We start from the raw sequence: 15,229 nt of genomic DNA on the forward strand, positions 1-15,229 counted from the left end.
TGAGTCAGAAAAGCAAGACCAGAGAGTTATGCCCGCACTGGAGGTGGCCAGTAACCAGCGTGTATTAAGATGGGAGACTTTTATGAATAAAGGAACCCTGGTAGCTCAAATGTCTGTTTTGGTTTCCAGATGTGTAGTACCCAACATTTCTTCTTCCGTTAAGATCATGGCAAAACATGTTGAGCTTTTTGCTTCCCTGAAGGCTCTTTTTATTAGGGACAATAAGGGAGCGGGGAGGTCCAGAGTAGCTAAATCAGATCCACGGTTTAACAATGCTTGCAGGAGGGCCAAGAGTGGCCTTTTGGAAGCAGTTAAGCAACGGAATAGAATTGCTATAGTCACGGACACAATCAAGTCTAGTAAGGCACAGTGGGCAGGGGATATATGGCAAGAATTGTTGGTAGCAGCCAGGGATTCAAACACACAGCGTTTTTGGTCCCTGGTTTCAAAAGAAGGTTGGAATTTGAGCACTAGGCCTGATTGCCACATTCCACCAAATACTTGGATCTCTTATTTTATCAAACTTTATAGCCAGGATCCTGACTTGCCAGTCGGTACAGAGGACATACATATGGATGGGATTGACTGGGCAGGTGCTATTGCACCGTTTACTAGGAGAGAAATTGAGATAGCTGTTATGGCCCAAAAAACAGGAAAGGCTCCTGGGTTAGATGGAATTCCATCTGATTTGTACAAGTCCGATCTGACACTATGGGGCCCTTATATTAATAGACTTTCAAATGCTATCCTGAAGAGTAATATCTTTCCCCACTGGTGGAAGGGTGCAATAAGTGTCCCCATCTACAAAAAAGGGGACAAATCGGTTGCGGGGAACTATAGACCGATTAGCCTTTTAGATAACCTCCAAAAAATCTTCTCTTTTCAAGTCTTGGGTAGGCTTAGAGGCTGGATCGAAGAAAATGGGGCTTTAAGCCATTTACAGGCGGGCTTCAGGCGAGGGATTGCCACAGTGGATCAGGTCTTTCGCTTTCTCACAATAAAATGGAAGGTGGTGGACCTAAATGGTGGTAGGCTGTTTGTCGCCTTTGTTGATCTTAGATCTGCTTTCGACCTGGTCTCCCGCTCCAAGCTGTGGGAGACCTTGGCCAAAATTGGAGTCCTGGGCCCTTTGCTACATTTGATTAGGGAACTGTATTCAGATAGCTTTGACAGAGTAAGGTGGGGGAAGGATGGTGAACTATCTGATGAGTTTCCCTTGCTGAAAGGTGTCAGACTGGGATGTGTGTTTGCTCCAACTCTTTTTCTGCTCTTCATAAATGCTTGTATTACATATTTGCTTGACACCCAAAATGATGCTCCGAAATTGGGTGGTATTAAGACACCATGCCTGTTGTTTGCTGATGATACCTTGCTTCTATCCCAAACTGCCTCTGGATTATCCAGGCTTCTGGACAAAGTTTCGGATATTTGCAAGGATTACAGTTTACGAGTAAACTGCACCAAAACCAAATGTATGGTATTTGGTGATCCAAAATGTAGATCAAAGAAAAAAATTGTCCTTGATGGTGCGGCTTTTGAATGTGTCAAGTGATTTTGATTATTTGGGAATTAGGTTAGAAAATTCCCACAACTGGACATCACATCTAACAAAGTGCGTTCTGTCCCTCAAACAAAAGACAGGAGGCATTTTGAGATTTGCTCCCAAAATGCCTGCCTTTCCTATTACACCTGCAGTGGATATTTATAGAGTGCAAGCTAGAGTGGGCGCACTATATGGTGCTGAGCTGTGGGGCCATGCCAGACTCCATGACATAGGAAGAGCAGAAAATCTCTTTATTAAGGCCCTGCTAAAAGTTCCCTTGAGCTCTCCAACCTTGCCTATCCGAATGGATCTAAACCTGTGTATTCTATTGTAGATATAGCTTCTCTGAGACCGCTCCAATATTGGATTTGGATTTGGTAATCAGTAGTGCTACATCCTTATAGAACATGGCTAGCAGCGCTCTTAAGAGATTCTAAGGTTGAGAAAATCCCATGGTGCAAGTATGTAAAAAGGGGTTTCCTTAAACTTGGGCTGGGATCTTACTGGACGGACCCATTGCACCTTCCAAAAAATGCCCTACAGATATTGAAGGATGCATATTGGGAGAACGTACAAACATCAACTCTAGCAGCTGTTCCGTCGGGTAGTATGAGAGACAGCTTCTTATCATTTAAGTGTCACTATGAGTTTGAGCACTTTCTGGATATTGTTATACATCCAGTGGCGCGTGCACTTTATTTAAGATTCAGATTAGGATCCTTGCCAGTGAGTGATCTTACCTCCAGTTGGAAGCAATCTACTAGCCTGTCAGAGTATTGCCTGATGGGATGCAATGCTAGGGAACCAATTAGTCATCTCTTATTTCATTGCCCTGCATTTAAAAGCAAAGGGCTTGCTGGATAAGACCCCTTTGCAATACCATGGGCATTAGGGATCGCCATTCGGCCCTCAGGATTTGTAGTACTAATACCCATGGGCTGGTGGTGTGTGCTGTGACAACGTTTTTAGCAGCTATCTGGTGTTATAGAGCAGGTTTTATAAATTGATAAAATATGTATTTAAGGGTAGCAAGTGTATTTTTGATTGATTTAATATTGCAGATTTTAGATTTTAAACATATGTCTGTATTATACTAAACTTTTTAAATATAGGGAGGGAATTGCATAGGTTTTTTTTTAGAAATCCGAATGTACTCGATTAAGTCTTATTTTCATTGTTTGATCTGGAAACCAACCCTGGTCAATCACTTAGTACAGCCTTATAAACTTTAAGTGAACAAGCCATATATATATTGGCAGAGACACTTGGCGTGTAATCCCCACACCTTGGACATTTGAATAATGTGAAATGTTTTTATTTTGAGGATCTTACTACTTTTATTTCTATCATTCACTATTTTATTCCTATATATGCTCTTGCGAACCTGGTTTTTATGTGTGTATTTGTATTGCTTTTATGGTACATGTTGCCGAAATAAAGCTCGAATGACGAACTCCGGTGTTGCTGACCTCCCTCATAAAGTGCAAGTTTAGATTGTTATTATTGATATCCTTTAAAAAAGATTTAGCTCTCTCAAAAAATCTCTTCCAAATGACAAACAATTCATCAATAAATTGTATCCACATTACTACTTGTTCTTCCCAGGAAGACTTATGGTCATTGAGGAGCACCTGATCCTCCCACTAGCCCATGGGGGCACAACAGGTGCTCATTGCTGTACCCCTTAATGGATGATATATTTAATTACTGAACATAAATTAATTACTTTCCAGACACCATCTCATCACAGTCAACAACATCTGGGTGTGCTTGTAAAGACTCAAAAGGTTGCCTTTCAAGAAATGTTCCACTGCCCATACGCCACCCTGATGGCATATGCTAGTGTAGAATGTTGTTACATCTAATGTCTTTAACACCTTCGCTGCCAGGCCTTTTCCCCCTCCTGTGCCGGGCCTTTTTTTGGCTATTTGGGGCAGTTCGCGGTTAGGCCCTCATAACTTTTTGTTCACATAAGCTACCCATGCCAAATGTGCGTCCTTTTCTTCCAACATCCTAGGGATTCCAGAGGTACCCAGACTTTGTGGGTTCCCCTGAAGGAGTCCAAGAAATTAGCCAAAATACAGTGAAAATTTTGTTTTTTTCTAACAAATGGGAAAAAAGGGCTACAGAAGGCAGCTTGTGTTTTTTTCCCTGAAAGCGGCACCAACAAAGGGTTTATAGTGGCAAGATCACTATCTTCCCAGCTTTCAGGAACAGGCAGACTTGAATTGGAAAACCCAATTTTTCAATACAATTTTGACATTTTACTGGGACATACCCCATTTTTACTATTTTTTGTGCTTTCAGCCTCCTTCCAGTTAGTGACCAAAATGGGTGAGAAACCAATGCTGGATCCCAGAAAGCTAAACATTTCTGAAAAGTAAACAAAATTCTGAATTCAGCAAAGGGTCATTTGTGTAGATCCTACAAGTGTTTCCTACAGGAAATAACAGCTGAAATAAACAAAAATTGAAATTGTGGTGAAAAAAACAGCCATTTTTCTCCACGTTTTGCTCTGTAACTTTTTCCTGCGATGTCAGATTTTTTTAAAGCAATATACCGTTACGTTAGCTGGACTCTTCTGGTTGCGGGGATATTAGGGCTTGTAGGTTCATCAAGAACTCTAGGTACCCAGAGCCAATAAATGAGCTGCACCTTGCAATGGGTTTTTATTCTATACCGGGTATACAGCAATTAATTTGCTGAAATATAAAAAGTGAAAAATAGGTATCAAGAAAACCTTTGTATTTCCAAAATGGCCACAAGATAAGGTGTTGAGAAGCAGTGGTTATTTGCACATCTCTGAATTCCGGGGTGCCCATACTAGCATGTGAATTACAGGGCATTTCTCAAATAGACGTCTTTTTTACACACTGCCTTACATTTGGAAGGAAAAAATGTAGAGAAAGACAAGAGGCAATAACACTTATTTTGCTATTCTGTGTTCCCCCAAGTCTCCCGATAAAAATGGTACCTCACTTGTGTGGGTAGGCCTAGCGCCCACGAAAGGAAATGGCTCAAAACACAACGTGGACACATCACATTTTTTCACTGAAAACAGAGGTGTTTTTTGCAAAGTGCCTACCTGTGGATTTTGGCCTCTAGCTCAGTCGGCACCTGAGGAAACCTAGCAAACCAGTGCATTTGTGAAAACTAGACACCTAGGGGAATCCAAGATGGGGTGACTTGTGGGGATTTGACCAGGTTCTGTTACCCAGAATCCTTTGCAGACCTCAAAATATAACCCAAAAAACACTTTTTCCTCTCATTTCGGTGACAGAAAGTTCTGGAATCTGAGAGGAGCCACAAATTTCCTTCCACCCAGCGTTCCCCCAAGTCTCTGATAAAAATGGTACCTCACTTGTGTGGGCAGGCCTAGCGCTCACGAAAGGAAATGGCCCAAAACACAACGTGGACACATCACATTTTTTCACAGAAAAAAGTGCCTACCTGTGGATTTTGGTCTCTAGCTCAGCCGGCACCTGGGGAAACCTAGCAAACCAGAGCATTTTTGAAAATTAGAAACCTAGGGGAATCTAAGATGGGGTGACTTGTGGGGCTCTGACCAGGTTCTGTTACCCAGAATCCTTTGCAAACCTCAAAATGTGGCCAAAAAAACACGTTTTCCTCTCATTTCGGTGACAGAAAGTTCTGGAATCTGAGAGGAGCCACAAATTTCCTTCCACCCTGCATTCCCCCAAGTCTCCCGATAAAAATGGTACCTCACTTGTGTGGGTAGGCTTAGTGCCCACGAAAGGAAACGGCCCAAAACACAACATGGACACATCACATTTTTTCACAGAAAACAGAGGTGTTTTTTGCAAAGTGCCTCTAGATCAGCCAGCCCTCTGGGCTCTGGGCTCTGTGCCCAGGACGTAATGGTTACGTTCTTGGCACACGAGCACTGTGCCTCAGGACGTAACCATTACGTCCTGGGCACAGAAGGGGTTAATAGATAGTCATTTTCACAAGGGACATCACAGAGTATCCTAAGAAAAACCCCTGTGTCTTTAATTAAAGATGGCAGGTTTATAATATACTCCTGTAAAAAGATGTCAATATATTTGGAAGTGTTCTCCAATAGGATATCTCTGACCAAAATTATACATCCTCCTCGTGGTTCCCTAGAATTCTCGTGCACCTTCAGAATCAAGGAAAAAATTTGGATTTTCAGATAATCATTCCTTAGAAATAGGTATTCTTCTTGGCTTGATAGCCTGGCATGTCTCCACTCTGTCAAATCACTGTTATACCATGTCCTGGCTTGTCCGATTCGTTTAATTGCACAAAAAGAACAGCACAACAAGTTTCGGCTATACAGTAGCCTTTGTCAAGATGAATGTACCCCATATCGGCTGTCCATATAACAGATTCCATTAACAAACATAAAGAACAGATTTAAGAAGCAGTGAGCGTTCTGTTCAATACCTCTTCTTTGTAATGCATATATCTCCATATTCATCATGACAATCATCCTTAAACCAATAACAAAGCAATGTATGATAAAATTATTTAAAAAAGAGAATTCTTTAAACAAAAATAAATCCTAAAGACATTTTGTTCTCATCATAATCCATAGTGAAACTTTGTAACACACATAGAAAACAGACTGCAAGGGGAAAAAAGCCTAATGATGCAGAAAATATAGAAGATACCTTATGACAATTTCGTTATGTGTCATGTAAAAATCATATCGAACAGGAATATGGTGGTATCCATGATTAACCTCATTTGATGCAAAATGATTTTGCGCTCACAACATTACATTGCAAAGGTTTATGTAACAATATTTATGTTCGAAGACAGCCTAATTCAGGTGCTGTAAGTGAAAACCTTAACACCCATGACTCCTTAATGCACCCAGTGTGAAAAACAGTAAACAAATACTAAAAAACAAGAGACTTGGTGGTTCATAAAACACACCGTTCAGTAGTATGGAACAGGTATATACCACATGCTCTGTGATTTTAAACGATGTCCAACCTGTAATGTTCTATAAGACAAAATAAATATAATCAGATGAACAAATAATACTTAAAAAACTATCTCATATGGGGCAATAACCCTTCTCATAATTCAGTCACATAGCAACATGGGTGTCAATGTCCCCAATTAAAATGTAATCATGATTTTCCATTTAAATACATTTTAGGGGAGACAATTAATCCACAGTGACCTGCTACAACAATGCAGAACCATAAATGGGACATATTGAAACGTCACAAAAAAGATAAAAGGGTCATAGACAATCAAGTCTGGTCCAGATCCTAACACAAATACCTGTCAATGTGTGGCGTCCACAATATATTATATTTCCCCTTGATGTTACACCATCCTTACATTCCTGAAAACATCCAAATGCCCCATTAGTGTAGGAAATTATGAGTGCGCTGTGAAAAAACTTATATGTGAGACCAAATACTATGAATGACCTACTCACCCAAATGAATGGCCTATTCATCTTCACTGTTTAAAACATAAGGAAAATTGGAATTCAGGGGCATATTTATACTCCGTTTGCGCCAAATTTGCGTCGTTTTTTTCGACGCAAATTCGGCGCAAAACTAACACCATATTTATACATTGGCGTTAGACGCGTCTAGCGCCAAAGTATGAGTAAAGAGCGTCATTTTTTTGCGTGAACGCCTTCCTTGCATTAATGAGATGCAAGGTAGGCGTTCCCGTCCCAAAAAATGACTTCGACGCAAATGTGTCGTATTTATACTTCTGGGCAAAAATCACGCCCGGGAGTGGTCGGGTAAAAAAACCCCGCATTTGCGCCTCTTTTTAACGCCTGGGTCAGGGCAGGCGTTAAGGGACCTGTGGGCTCAAAATGAGCCCACAGCTGCCCTCCCATGCCCCCAGGGACCCCCCCTGCCACCCTTGCCCACCCCAGGAGGACACCCAAGGATGGAGGGACCCACCCCAGGGACATTCAGGTAAGTTCAGGTAAGTATAAATTTGTTTTTTTTTAATATGTTTTTGGCATAGGGGGGCCTGATTTGTGCCCCCCTACATGCCACAATGCCCAATGACCATGCCCAGGGGACATAAGTCCCCTGGGCATGGCCATTGGGCAAGGGGGCATGACTCCTGTCTTTACTAAGACAGGAGTCATGTAAATGGCGTCTGGGCGTCGTTAAAAATGGCGCAAATCGGGTGGAGGCGATTTTTTTGCGTCAACCTGACTTGCACCATTTTTAAGACGCCCTAACGCCATTTTTCCCTACGCCGGCGCTGCCTGGTGTACGTGGTTTTTTTCCACGCACACCAGGCAGCGTCGGTCTGCTTGCGCCGGCTAACGCCATTCAATAAATACGGCGCCCGCATGGCGCTTCAGAATGGCGTTAGCCGGCGCAAAAATTTTTGACGCTAAACTGGTTTAGCGCAGTTTAGCGTCAAAAAGTATAAATACGGGCTCAATTTTGTAATGCAACGTGACCCTGCAATCCTCAACACTCTTTCTCGATTGCCACCCCTGATTTATTCATAAGCCTGTCAATACCAAAGTATCTTAGCTGATCAATGTCACTGTTGTGGTAATGAGGATAGTTTCTAGGCACTAGATAATTTGGATCTTTGTTTTTTATTGCACGTTTGTGCTCCAAAATCCGTTTCTTAACAGGCAGCTTAGTACTGCCTACGTACTGTAGACCACAAGGGCATGTCAGTATGAATATCACAAAATGAGATGAACAAGGGATACATTTCGTGATTTTCAGCTTTTTCTCTAGTGGGTAGACTGTAGGTGTTACAATTGTGCAAAAACAACAAGTGATGGACGGAATGCTGAACATTGTCAGACACTCACCCCCAGTCACAGATCTGGGTTTAATCCATCGTTTTTTTGCTCACCATGCCACCCCAGTTTGGACCCAGCCATATGCAAATCAGTCTTGACCCTGTTCCTCATGGGAACAGTCCAGCCCGAACTGCCAAGCCAGGTCCTCACTGGACCGGAAACAAGCATCCTGGGACCGGTTTCGGGGTTTCACCCCTCATCAGCCAGGCTAGCTTGAATCCAGTGGCATGGGAAGCACGGGACCCACGTCTGGATATACCCTTCCCACGGAATGCTGAACATTGTCAGACACTCACCCCCAGTCACAGATCTGGGTTTAATCCATCGTTTTTTTGCTCACCATGCCACCCCAGTTTGGACCCAGCCATATGCAAATCAGTCTTGACCCTGTTCCTCATGGGAACAGTCCAGCCCGAACTGCCAAACCAGGTCCTCACTGGACCGGAAACAAGCATCCTGGGACCGGTTTCGGGGTTTCACCCCTCATCAGCCAGGCTAGCTTGAATCCAGTGGCATGGGAAGCACGGGACCCACGTCTGGGTATACCCTTCCCACTTAGGGCGACAAAGCAAAAACAACAAGTGATGGACGGAATGCTGAACATTGTCAGACACTCACCCCCAGTCACAGATCTGGGTTTAATCCATCGTTTTTTTGCTCACCATGCCACCCCAGTTTGGACCCAGCCATATGCAAATCAGTCTTGACCCTGTTCCTCATGGGAACAGTCCAGCCCGAACTGCCAAGCCAGGTCCTCACTGGACCGGAAACAAGCATCCTGGGACCGGTTTCGGGGTTTCACCCCTCATCAGCCAGGCTAGCTTGAATCCAGTGGCATGGGAAGCACGGGACCCACGTCTGGGTATACCCTTCCCACTTAGGGCGACAAAGCAAAAACAACAAGTGATGGACGGAATGCTGAACATTGTCAGACACTCACCCCCAGTCACAGATCTGGGTTTAATCCATCGTTTTTTTGCTCACCATGCCACCCCAGTTTGGACCCAGCCATATGCAAATCAGTCTTGACCCTGTTCCTCATGGGAACAGTCCAGCCCGAACTGCCAAGCCAGGTCCTCACTGGACCGGAAACAAGCATCCTGGGACCGGTTTCGGGGTTTCACCCCTCATCAGCCAGGCTAGCTTGAATCCAGTGGCATGGGAAGCACGGGACCCACGTCTGGGTATACCCTTCCCACTTAGGGCGACAAAGCAAAAACAACAAGTGATGGACGGAATGCTGAACATTGTCAGACACTCACCCCCAGTCACAGATCTGGGTTTAATCCATTGTTTTTTTGCTGCCCATGCCATTCCAGTTTGGACCCAGCCATATGCAAATCAGTCTTGACCCTGTTCCTCATGGGAACAGTCCAGCCCGAACTGCCAAGCCAGGTCCTCACTGGACCGGAAACAAGCATCCTGGGACCGGTTTCGGGGTTTCACCCCTCATCAGCCAGGCTAGCTTGAATCCAGTGGCATGGGAAGCACGGGACCCACGTCTGGGTATACCCTTCCCACTTAGGGCGACAAAGCAAAAACAACAAGTGATGGACGGACGTGGGTCCCGTGCTTCCCATGCCACTGGATTCAAGCTAGCCTGGCTGATGAGGGGTGAAACCCCGAAACCGGTCCCAGGATGCTTGTTTCCAGTCCAGGGAAGACCTGGCCTAGCAGTTCGGGCTGGACTGTTCCCATGGAGAACAGGGTCAAGACTGATTTGCATATGGCTGGGTCCAAACTGGAATGGCATGGGCAGCAAAAAAACAATGGATTAAACCCAGATCTGTGACTGGGGGTGAATGTTTGACAATGTTCAGCATTCCGTCCATCACTTGTTGTTTTTGCATTTGTCGCTCTAAGTGGGAAGGGTATGCCCAGACGTGGGTCCCGTGCTTCCCATGCCACTGGATTCAAGCTAGCCTGGCTGATGAGGGGTGAAACCCCGAAACCGGTCCCAGGATGCTTGTTTCCAGTCCAGGGAAGACCTGGCCTAGCAGTTCGGGCTGGACTGTTCCCATGGAGAACAGGGTCAAGACTGATTTGCATATGGCTGGGTCCAAACTGGAATGGCATGGGCAGCAAAAAAACAATGGATTAAACCCAGATCTGTGACTGGGGGTGAATGTTTGACAATGTTCAGCATTCCGTCCATCACTTGCCCTAAGTGGGAAGGGTATGCCCAGATGTGGGTCCCGTGCTTCCCATGCCACTGGATTCAAGCTATCTGGGTCCAAACTGGAATGGCATGGGCAGCAAAAAAACAATGGATTAAACCCAGATCTGTGACTGGGGGTGAATGTTTGACAATGTTCAGCATTCCGACGTGGGTCCCGTGCTTCCCATGCCACTGGATTCAAGCTAGCCTGGCTGATGAGGGGTGAAACCCCGAAACTGGTCCCAGGATGCTTGTTTCCAGTCCAGGGAAGACCTGGCCTAGCAGTTTGGGCTGGACTGTTCCCATGGAGAACAGGGTCAAGACTGATTTGCATATGGCTGGGTCCAAACTGGAATGGCATGGGCAGCAAAAAAACAATGGATTAAACCCAGATCTGTGACTGGGGGTGAATGTTTGACAATGTTCAGCATTCCGTCCATCACTTGTTGTTTTTGCATTTGTCGCCCTAAGTGGGAAGGGTATGCCCAGACGTGGGTCCCGTGCTTCCCATGCCACTGGATTCAAGCTAGCCTGGCTGATGAGGGGTGAAACCCCGAAACCGGTCCCAGGATGCTTGTTTCCAGTCCAGGGAAGACCTGGCCTAGCAGTTCGGGCTGGACTGTTCCCATGGAGAACAGGGTCAAGACTGATTTGCATATGGCTGGGTCCAAACTGGAATGGCATGGGCAGCAAAAAAACAATGGATTAAACCCAGATCTGTGACTGGGGGTGAATGTTTGACAATGTTCAGCATTCCGTCCATCACTTGTTGTTTTTGCATTTGTCGCCCTAAGTGGGAAGGGTATGCCCAGACGTGGGTCCCGTGCTTCCCATGCCACTGGATTCAAGCTAGCCTGGCTGATGAGGGGTGAAACCCCGAAACCGGTCCCAGGATGCTTGTTTCCAGTCCAGGGAAGACCTGGCCTAGCAGTTCGGGCTGGACTGTTCCCATGGAGAACAGGGTCAAGACTGATTTCCATATGGCTGGGTCCAAACTGGAATGGCATGGGCAGCAAAAAAACAATGGATTAAACCCAGATCTGTGACTGGGGGTGAATGTTTGACAATGTTCAGCATTCCGTCCATCACTTGTTGTTTTTGCATTTGTCGCCCTAAGTGGGAAGGGTATGCCCAGACGTGGGTCCTGTGCTTCCCATGCCACTGGATTCAAGCTAGCCTGGCTGATGAGGGGTGAAACCCCGAAACCGGTCCCAGGATGCTTGTTTCCAGTCCAGGGAAGACCTGGCCTAGCAGTTCGGGCTGGACTGTTCCCATGGAGAACAGGGTCAAGACTGATTTGCATATGGCTGGGTCCAAACTGGAATGGCATGGGCAGCAAAAAAACAATGGATTAAACCCAGATCTGTGACTGGGGGTGAATGTTTGACAATGTTCAGCATTCCGTCCATCACTTGTTGTTTTTGCATTTGTCGCCCTAAGTGGGAAGGGTATGCCCAGACGTGGGTCCCGTGCTTCCCATGCCACTGGATTCAATCTAGCCTGGCTGATGAGGGGTGAAACCCCGAAACCGGTCCCAGGATGCTTGTTTCCAGTCCAGGGAAGACCTGGCCCAGCAGTTCGGGCTGGACTGTTCCCATGGAGAACAGGGTCAAGACTGATTTGCATATGGCTGGGTCCAAACTGGAATGGCATGGGCAGCAAAAAAACAATGGATTAAACCCAGATCTGTGACTGGGGGTGAATGTTTGACAATGTTCAGCATTCCGTCCATCACTTCCATGCCACTGGATTCAAGCTAGCCTGGCTGATGAGGGGTGAAACCCCGAAACCGGTCCCAGGATGCTTGTTTCCAGTCCAGGGAAGACCTGGCCTAGCAGTTCGGGCTGGACTGTTCCCATGGAGAACAGGGTCAAGACTGATTTGCATATGGCTGGGTCCAAACTGGAATGGCATGGGCAGCAAAAAAACAATGGATTAAACCCAGATCTGTGACTGGGGGTGAATGTTTGACAATGTTCAGCATTCCGTCCATCACTTGTTGTTTTTGCATTTGTCGCCCTAAGTGGGAAGGGTATGCCCAGACGTGGGTCCCGTGCTTCCCATGCCACTGGATTCAAGCTAGCCTGGCTGATGAGGGGTGAAACCCCGAAACCGGTCCCAGGATGCTTGTTTCCAGTCCAGGGAAGACCTGGCCCAGCAGTTCGGGCTGGACTGTTCCCATGGAGAACAGGGTCAAGACTGATTTGCATATGGCTGGGTCCAAACTGGAATGGCATGGGCAGCAAAAAAACAATGGATTAAACCCAGATCTGTGACTGGGGGTGAATGTTTGACAATGTTCAGCATTCCGTCCATCACTTGTTGTTTTTGCATTTGTCGCCCTAAGTGGGAAGGGTATACCCAGACGTGGGTCCCGTGCTTCCCATGCCACTGGATTCAAGCTAGCCTGGCTGATGAGGGGTGAAACCCCGAAACCGGTCCCAGGATGCTTGTTTCCAGTCCAGGGAAGACCTGGCCTAGCAGTTCGGGCTGGACTGTTCCCATGGAGAACAGGGTCAAGACTGATTTGCATATTGCTGGGTCCAAACTGGAATGGCATGGGCAGCAAAAAAACAATGGATTAAACCCAGATCTGTGACTGGGGGTGAATGTTTGACAATGTTCAGCATTCCGACGTGGGTCCCGTGCTTCCCATGCCACTGGATTCAAGCTAGCCTGGCTGATGAGGGGTGAAACCCCGAAACTGGTCCCAGGATGCTTGTTTCCAGTCCAGGGAAGACCTGGCCTAGCAGTTTGGGCTGGACTGTTCCCATGGAGAACAGGGTCAAGACTGATTTGCATATGGCTGGGTCCAAACTGGAATGGCATGGGCAGCAAAAAAACAATGGATTAAACCCAGATCTGTGACTGGGGGTGAATGTTTGACAATGTTCAGCATTCCGTCCATCACTTGTTGTTTTTGCATTTGTCGCCCTAAGTGGGAAGGGTATGCCCAGACGTGGGTCCCGTGCTTCCCATGCCACTGGATTCAAGCTAGCCTGGCTGATGAGGGGTGAAACCCCGAAACCGGTCCCAGGATGCTTGTTTCCAGTCCAGGGAAGACCTGGCCTAGCAGTTCGGGCTGGACTGTTCCCATGGAGAACAGGGTCAAGACTGATTTGCATATTGCTGGGTCCAAACTGGAATGGCATGGGCAGCAAAAAAACAATGGATTAAACCCAGATCTGTGACTGGGGGTGAATGTTTGACAATGTTCAGCATTCCGACGTGGGTCCCGTGCTTCCCATGCCACTGGATTCAAGCTAGCCTGGCTGATGAGGGGTGAAACCCCGAAACTGGTCCCAGGATGCTTGTTTCCAGTCCAGGGAAGACCTGGCCTAGCAGTTTGGGCTGGACTGTTCCCATGGAGAACAGGGTCAAGACTGATTTGCATATGGCTGGGTCCAAACTGGAATGGCATGGGCAGCAAAAAAACAATGGATTAAACCCAGATCTGTGACTGGGGGTGAATGTTTGACAATGTTCAGCATTCCGTCCATCACTTGTTGTTTTTGCATTTGTCGCCCTAAGTGGGAAGGGTATGCCCAGACGTGGGTCCCGTGCTTCCCATGCCACTGGATTCAAGCTAGCCTGGCTGATGAGGGGTGAAACCCCGAAACCGGTCCCAGGATGCTTGTTTCCAGTCCAGGGAAGACCTGGCCTAGCAGTTCGGGCTGGACTGTTCCCATGGAGAACAGGGTCAAGACTGATTTGCATATGGCTGGGTCCAAACTGGAATGGCATGGGCAGCAAAAAAAACAATGGATTAAACCCAGATCTGTGACTGGGGGTGAATGTTTGACAATGTTCAGCATTCCGTCCATCACTTGTTGTTTTTGCATTTGTCGCCCTAAGTGGGAAGGGTATGCCCAGACGTGGGTCCCGTGCTTCCCATGCCACTGGATTCAAGCTAGCCTGGCTGATGAGGGGTGAAACCCCGAAACCGGTCCCAGGATGCTTGTTTCCAGTCCAGGGAAGACCTGGCCTAGCAGTTCGGGCTGGACTGTTCCCATGGAGAACAGGGTCAAGACTGATTTGCATATGGCTGGGTCCAAACTGGAATGGCATGGGCAGCAAAAAAACAATGGATTAAACCCAGATCTGTGACTGGGGGTGAATGTTTGACAATGTTCAGCATTCCGTCCATCACTTGTTGTTTTTGCATTTGTCGCCCTAAGTGGGAAGGGTATGCCCAGACGTGGGTCCCGTGCTTCCCATGCCACTGGATTCAAGCTAGCCTGGCTGATGAGGGGTGAAACCCCGAAACCGGTCCCAGGATGCTTGTTTCCAGTCCAGGGAAGACCTGGCCCAGCAGTTCGGGCTGGACTGTTCCCATGGAGAACAGGGTCAAGACTGATTTGCATATGGCTGGGTCCAAACTGGAATGGCATGGGCAGCAAAAAAACAATGGATTAAACCCAGATCTGTGACTGGGGGTGAATGTTTGACAATGTTCAGCATTCCGTCCATCACTTGTTGTTTTTGCAGGTGTTACAATTGTGACTGTTATGACATGCTTTGCATGGCCCACACTTGACAAATCCAATTTTAGGGGTAAGCCAAATACTTTTGCTGATAAGTTTATAGCTGTGTACCATAATGTCCCTTATAGGCTTGGATTTTCTGTATGTGATGGGGGGGGGGGGGTCACCTACATTTCTCCCTATCATGGGATCTGCTTTCAGAATACTCCAGTGATGTTGCATAATTCTCCTGATCATATAAC

The sequence above is a fragment of the Pleurodeles waltl genome, chromosome 12 (assembly GCF_031143425.1).
Source record: "Pleurodeles waltl isolate 20211129_DDA chromosome 12, aPleWal1.hap1.20221129, whole genome shotgun sequence".
NCBI lineage: Eukaryota > Metazoa > Chordata > Amphibia > Caudata > Salamandridae > Pleurodeles > Pleurodeles waltl.